The sequence below is a fragment of the Oryzias latipes genome, chromosome 12 (assembly GCF_002234675.1).
Source record: "Oryzias latipes chromosome 12, ASM223467v1".
NCBI lineage: Eukaryota > Metazoa > Chordata > Actinopteri > Beloniformes > Adrianichthyidae > Oryzias > Oryzias latipes.
This window is the reverse complement of record NC_019870.2, coordinates 6,522,656-6,528,655: the sequence shown is the minus strand read 5'-3', so window position 1 is coordinate 6,528,655 and position 6,000 is coordinate 6,522,656. Positions and strand designations below refer to the sequence as shown.

Genomic DNA, 6,000 nt, shown 5'->3' with positions numbered 1-6,000 from the left:
CATCCCTGTGGAGGGTAGCAACATACCTAGCAAACTTCAGCTAATGCTTTAAAGCTGGCGTTTGGTCGTGAGGCCCGGCCTGACCCAGTGGTTTTTGGTCAGCCGCAGCAACGTCTCTGATTGGCCAAATGGGAGGTATAGGAATTCAGCCTTTCTGAGGTCTAAACCCCTCCTCCTCCTCCTCCTCTTCCTCCTCCCAAGCTCCAGCCGCTGATGCGCGACGGCATTCCCTGTACATGAGCATGCACACATTGGCCCTATGCGAGGGGGTTTGGAGAGCAGGGAGATGTTTGAAGACAGAGACGGGAAGTGAGGGAAAGCAAGACAAAGAGAGCTCTCTCCTGCCCTCTATTTGTGTGAATGAGGGTTTTTAGGTTTTTTTTTATTTTAACCCTCTATGATTCTGAGAAGGGGGGGAGGATCTGCGTCCTGTTAAGAGTCAATACCCCTACAGGAGTCCATAAGGACCAGCCCCACTCCCTAACACATGCACACACCACACAAACACTAGCACACTGCAGCCCCTGCCGCCCAGAGGAGAACACACACAGACACACACACACACACACACACACAACAAAACCAGCAAGGAAGCAAGAGTGTGAGAGGGGAGGAGAACATTGTTTGGAGTAACCACTTGTTGCTGTTCTCTGTGGGTCGGAGATGATTTTGCTTCAGTGTTCTCGTCACCGGAGGGACCTCATCTGAGGTGAGCCGATTTTTTTTCCACCCTCTTCCCTGTCTTTTCATTCCTCAAGGGGAAAGAGAAGAGTTCCAGCTCTTGTGAGGTCTTCTGTGGGATTCCTTTCTTGCAGAGAATGGCGGAGGGAGGCGGGAGGGGAAAGGAGGAGGTGTGCAGGGAAGAGTTTCTTGTGGAGGGGAAAAATAAAATTATCACTCTGATCTGTCAGGGAAAGTCACAAAGTGTAAGCGGTGAGGATAAAAGTGCTGCTGAAGAAGTGTTTGTCTCAGAGACACAAAGAGCTGCGACATGTGATCCTCCGCTTCTCCAAGTGGGACAACAGAGTAAAAAAACATGTGCCGGCTTGGACTCCCTGACAGACATTCATGCACCTCCTCCGGGCTGAAGTAGTAGTCTCGTTTGGACTCTTTTGGATCAGTCTTTGAGGTGTTGTTCAACTGCTTTGACCGTGTGGAGTCCCCGTTTTTTTCTTCTTTTCCCAGCTTGATTATAGTGCCGTTGTAGATATTAGCTCACTGAAGTGTGCACCCTCGTCATCATTCCACCGCTAACATGTGTTTACATGCTCAAGTCGATTACCCACACACAGAGGGCTGAATGTCAAGCACTTAAAAAGTTGTTCTCTTTCAGTGAAATGTCAGTCAGTCGGGGTGTTCTTTTTTTTTTTGCAATCTTACCACTTTTTATTTAATGACGTTACTTTTCTGAGCTTGTGTCAATCTGCAGCAAAGTTTGGGAGTTTTTCACCAAGAAAACCCCCCAGAGTTTCAGATGTTAGTGTTTTTTTTTTCTTTTTTTTTTTTACAAAGTGATAGTGAGGAGCAGTGCGTCTGGGCGTGGGGCGGGCATTGTTGTGCTATTATTAGCGCGAGCCGGGCCGACCAGCAGCTGTGGGGAAGGAAGTGGGCTTGGGGAAGAGGGATTAATGGGAATTCGGAGCGGGAGCTCTGGGCCGACTGCTGGAGCGGCATTCCTCAGGCAGGAGAGTCATTGGAGTGGACGGATGAGTGAAAAGAATGACCCTGAGGTTGGAGGTCAGCGGTGCTCTGGACTGAGGCTCTGAGCTGTAACTGCAGATTGCAGCTGTTGTACAGCTGGATGATTTAGTTGCTGACTGAAGCCTCTCCACTCTTCCTCTTAAAGCGCCTTATCTGAAACCATCCAATTTCCAAGTAAAATGTGAGAAAACAAATGTCTCCCAAATGAAAAGAGTGGTGACAATAACAAATGTCCTTACTGTGAATGAACAGTACTGCTTTGTACTTTGAGATTTTAAAATTTGCATTTAAAAAATATTATTTTAATATTAGTATTTTAAGTAAGTTAGTGTTATTATTATTTTTAGAATAATAGTAATCTTAGTATTTTAAGTAAGTATTAGCATATTAGTAATTTTAGTATTTTAAGTTAATATTGTTATTTTAGTAATAGTATTAGTAGTATTTAAATTTGGTAATAATATTTTAACAATGATTATAGTAGTATTTTGAGTTTGCATAAGTAGTTTAGTAATAGTATTACTAGTATTTTAAGTTAGTACTAGTATTTTAATAGTAGGCATATTAGTAATGGTAATACTAATATTAGTATTTTAATAACGTGTTAGTATTTTTTAATAATAGTATTTTAAGTAAGTATTGTAGGAATAGCAATTTAAGTTAGTAGTAGTATTTTAGTAACACTAATATTTGTACTCTAAGTTAGTATTAGTTCATTTGTTATAGTAATATTAGTATTTTAAGTTAATATTAGTGTTTACTAATAGTAATATTTGTATTCTGAGTTAGTATTGGTGCTTTAGTAATAGAAATATCATTATTTATGGTTTGTACTAACAATTTAAGCTTTACTATTTTACATTTTACTACATTTCTTTTACTAAATGTGTTCCTTACGATGAGCTGTTTTGAACTAGAAATGATTTATTTTTGATTATTTAACAAACATCTAATGCTTAATAGTATAAAGTGTAACTGTAAGCAAATGTTCTACAGGACTGCAGTTGGCTATTACTGCCAAAATACCTGCTGTACTTAAACTGGACTCTTCTAATCACAACTTAGGTTACACTGTTGCCTCATAGCAAAAAGTCCCTGGTTCAAATCCCAGCTGAGTCCTTTCTATGTGGTGTTTATGTCACTCAGTCACATTTGAGATCTGGTTCAACACAGTTAGAACCTTTTCTGAGTGAGTACTCGAAAAGTACCACTTACTATTTGTAATGCAAAGGGTCAGGTAATGAGAGGACAGTTGTTAAAACGGGTCTTTTGGCCAAATATTTTTACCAAAAGATGCAGAAGTTTAAAAAGATTGCCTTATTAAGAATACTCTCATAGATCCTATCCTTAATAGCACTGCGCTGTATTGTCACATCAAAGTAACCTTCTTGCAGAATTGATGATACTCTTTAGAAGGTGAGACTTTTCATTTTTGTGCTTGACAGTGAAAAATTAAAAAAAAAAATGCTGGAAAAAAAAGACATGAATGACCTGGGACATTTACATTTAAAGCTATGCTATTTGTGCTGCTTTTGTTTTATAACATATTTTCTTTATTCTTTATATAGTTTAACCCTTTAACACTGGAGATGTTGCCAGTGTTGAAGGTTTTAATCATTATTTACCGTAAATCAAGTCTTCCAGACTGTTTTAAAGTGAAAACTCCAAGGCAGCAGCTTTTTTGAAGGCAACCCAGAACGGCCAGACATAATAACGATTATTCATTTAGTCCCTGAAGGTCATTGCAACTGAAGCAGTAGATTGTTATAGCATATTTTTAAGCAACTCTGTTCCTTTCTCTCGAGTTTGTCTCCACTTCTTTTTGGATTTCCATTACTGATGAATGTAAAATAGGAATGGATTACCTTGAAAGTGCTGCATTTGCAAACATTTTTGCCATTTTATTAAGGAAAGGCCTTCAATTCAAGGGATTGTAGGTCACAAACAGGCTCCATCCTTTACCATTTTTATATGACGAGTGACCAAACAAAAAATGCATTTTATTTGCAGTAAAAGTGAAATGCAAGCAAGCAAAGAGCATGCTTGCATGACTTGAATTTTGCTGTGTTTTCATCATGAGTCTAGAAGGAGAAAGGTGTTTGAGTGTTTTAAAGCAGCTAAAAGTTGGAGCTGTTTCCAGTACGGATGGGTGACATAGAGTTTTTATATCAGACCATAACGATATATATCACAATATAAACCTAGCCATATTTGTCAAATTTAAACACTGCTCATAAGAGAACTGTGTAATCATCAGCAGACTGTTTAGATTTAAATATTTCTGTCTGAAATATTAGTCATCTTTAAGCTTAACAGGAACATGATTAAAGCATAAGCTTCAACTTTCAAAAGAGATAATAAATAAACCAGAATGCTAAACTGCTTGATCAGTTCCATTTAAAAACAAAACATTTATTCTACAAAAAAATGGTAAAGTTAAATAAGCCAGGAACTACAAGCAAATTCTTAGAATGTATTGTAATTTAGACTGTTGCTGTTGTGCAGGTTTGAGACCTTTGTTGTTTTTGCTGGAGAATCGTCATTTATTTTAGTCTGAGATTGAACTTGTTTGGTTCGGGTGATAAGAAAAGGTTGGTGGTATTTCCAGTTTTAGCAGAAACAAGCCGTCTGCACAACTTGCAGTGCACCCTACTCTGTTTTTTGTCAGATTTTAAATAACCGAAGCACCTCCACACAGGGGCCAAATTTGATTTTTGAGTCACCGGCCAACTTAGCCGCTAGATTAAAAAAATCCACCGTCTAAATTTATTTTTCCCAGCTAAATTATAACACTATTTTACAAAGAAACACCTTCTACCTTCATTTTTTTTTTTTGAGAAAATTACATTGGATAAAAGTAGTTTATAAACGGTATAAACACGTCTTTTTTGTCATCTAACTGTATAGTCTATAATATCTATTAGATATTTCCTACTTCCAGGTACATTTTATAGTAAGTTATAACAAGAAACAGCTGAAAACAGTATAATGTTTTGGATTATTGTCACTATATGTTGTCAACATTAAAGCTGCAGCTCTCTCACGAGGGAAGTGGGCGGAAGGATTCAGCACAACATCTGACAGGTCACAGTAGCTACAAAGCACAGTGGATTCAATTCTGTCATTATTTAGAAAATACTGTTTTTTTATTATTGTCCTATGAATCAATCTTGTTTTAAACCATGGTCCAAGTGAATGCCCGATTCTGATTGGCTGGTGGGTGTGGATTAAGTAAGGGTTAACGGCTGACGAAGTGTGCATTATCAGAAATTAATGCTCGCCGTGAAAGTCTGAACCGTCCGACGCGAAGCAGAGAATGGTTGCTTCCGCGAAGTGCGTTGATTCTGATAATGCACAATTCGAAGGCCATTAACCCGCTTCTACCATGGTCACTTACAAAAGAAAGAAATAATCAACCAGTTTTTAATACTTTATGCTTGTCATTTTCTCGGTTTGGATCGCTTTTTTCACTAAAAGCGGGCTATTTGTGATGTGGTGCGTCACAAATAGTCTATCATGATAGACAAATAAAAGTCTATCATGATAGACTCATTCTTTTATCGTGGAAAAATTATATCGCAACATATTTAATCACCGTTTTATCGCCCAGTCCTAGTTCTCAGATTGTGATAAACACTTTTTCTCTTTTTCCAAAGGAAACGCGCCTGGAGGGCTTTTAAATAAATATGCCTGCAACTGCAGTTTGCCTGGATGGTTTTTTTTTGTTTATTTTGCATGGATTTTCATATGAAAGGCCTTGGCTCGCCCTCTCTCTCTCTCTGTCTCTCTCTCTCTCTCACATGGAGTCCATGTATTCATTCATTCTTTTCATTGGTTTCTAGTCCATCACAAGTCCAGACAAAAACAAGAAAAACAAGACAAACAGCCATCAGCATTCGGCTTTGCTAAATGCACGCTGTAATTTGTTTCATGGTGAGTTTCTTTTTGGGAAAAAAACAGCTAGAACTGTTGTGAAACTCTTTTGTTAAAACTTGTCTTGAGCGTATTCACTGCATCTCTTTTCCTGAACATACTTGTTTAGATATTTCGGATGGTTGTGAAACCGAAGCACAGATGTGAAAGGTGCCTTTTCCTAAATTTGGAAATTTAAAGTGGACCTGATGCAAGGTGAATCAGGTAAAGAGGGCCACTCTGTCCTTAAAAGTACCCTCTAGCCTGTCAAAGCCTTCTGCTCCCTCAAAAGAACAATACCTGCCCTCATTTTTTCTAATTTCCTCTCTTCCATCATAGCCAGAAAAACAACTATCCAAGTGAGATTCACCAATCTATATCCAGATA

At 38.3% G+C, this 6,000-nt stretch overlaps 1 protein-coding gene across 2 annotated transcripts in view; it reads left to right on the top strand.

Annotated features, from left to right (window-relative positions):
• Nucleotides 1–339: 339 nt before the first annotated feature.
• The window catches only part of dab2ip (DAB2 interacting protein), a 153,674-nt gene continuing 148,013 nt past the window's right edge, over nt 340–6,000 (top strand). For both annotated transcript variants that reach the window (XM_023960457.1, XM_023960456.1), the window contains exon 1: nt 340–709. The gene's annotated coding sequence lies outside the window, so the exon portion shown is untranslated. The remainder of the gene's footprint in view (nt 710–6,000) is intronic.